This window comes from Hylobates moloch, unplaced genomic scaffold (genome assembly GCF_009828535.3).
Source record: "Hylobates moloch isolate HMO894 unplaced genomic scaffold, HMol_V3 SCAFFOLD_22, whole genome shotgun sequence".
NCBI lineage: Eukaryota > Metazoa > Chordata > Mammalia > Primates > Hylobatidae > Hylobates > Hylobates moloch.
In genome coordinates this window covers 30936332-30937637 of record NW_026652297.1, presented here as the reverse complement: position 1 = coordinate 30937637, position 1306 = coordinate 30936332, and the positions used below count along the sequence as shown (strand labels likewise).

The 1306-nt window shown below is 44.3% G+C and overlaps 1 pseudogene; it reads right to left on the bottom strand.

Moving 5' to 3' along the window:
• Positions 1-690: 690 nt before the first annotated feature.
• LOC116462151 (5S ribosomal RNA) lies at positions 691-809 on the bottom strand (annotated as a pseudogene).
• Between the last annotated feature and the right edge of the window lie 497 nt (positions 810-1306).

Here is a 1306-nt window from a genome sequence, read left to right as displayed (position 1 = left end):
AGGAAGAGTAATCATGCCTCACTGTGGAGTTGCCTTTAGTCCATTTGGGCTGCTATAACAAAACAAAACAAAACAAAACAAAACAAAACAAAACAAAACAAAACAAAAAAAAAACACGTTAGAGTAGATAATTTATAAACAACCAAAATGTATTTTTATTTTACTATTTTTTTTTGAGACAGAGTCTCACTCTGTTGCCCAGACTGGAGTACAATGGTAGGATCTTGGCTCACTGCAAACTTCATCTCCTGGGCTCAAACAATCCTCCCATCTCAGGCTCCTGAGTAGCTGGGAATACAAGCATCACAATGCCTAGCTAATTTTTTTGGTATTTTTTGTAGAGACAGGGTTTCACCATGTTGCCCAGGCTGGTCTCTAACTCTTGGCCTCAAGTGATCCTCCTGCCTTGGCCTCTCAAAGTGCTGGGATTACAGGTGTGAGCCACCATGACTAGCCTAATAACAGAAATTTATTGCTCATGGTTCTGGAGGCTGGGAAGTCCAAGATCAAGGTGCCAGCAGACTCAGCACCTCTGCTTCAAGATGGTGCCTCTTATTCCATCTTCACGTGGTGAAAGGGTCAAAAACACATCCTTTAGCTGCTTTTATAAGGTCACTAATCCCAGTTATTAGAGCAGAGCTCTTATGACCTAAAAACTTTCCAAAGGCCTCACTTCTTTTTTTCTTTTTAAGCCTACAGCACCCAGTATTCCCAGGCAGTCTCCCATCTAACGACTAACCAGGCTTTATCTTGCTTAGCTTCCAAGACCAGATGAGATCGGATGCATTCAGGATGGTATAGCTGTAGACAGCCCCACCTATTTATACCTTCACACTGGGGGTTAGGTCCCAACATAGGAATTTTTTTGGGACACCAACATTCAGACCACAGCAGGAGTGTTGGAGACCAATGAGAACATTGACATTTGATAATTGCCCTCTTCAAAACTGGCTGACTTCCTGCAACTTGAGGGGGTCTAGAAGACAAAGGAATCTGACTGATTGTTGAAGCTAGTGCTCTTTTGCAGATGCCATCACCTGTGTGTTGTGTGAACTTGGTGTCTGTCCTCTTGGAGTCAGCTACTAAAACTTCTCATCCACACTGCTGGCCCCTGAATCCTGGCTAACAAAGCCTTACCCTATGGACAGGAAGAGAAATGAGAGGCAATGCTGCCCAGCAGCTGGGCATTGGTGATGACTCCAAGCCCTACTTCTCTTCCACCTGCTAGGGCTCTGCTTGCTCCATTTGTTTGCCAAATCCACATCTGGATTGTCCTGTTCGCCGGGCCCATTTCAACTCACAATTT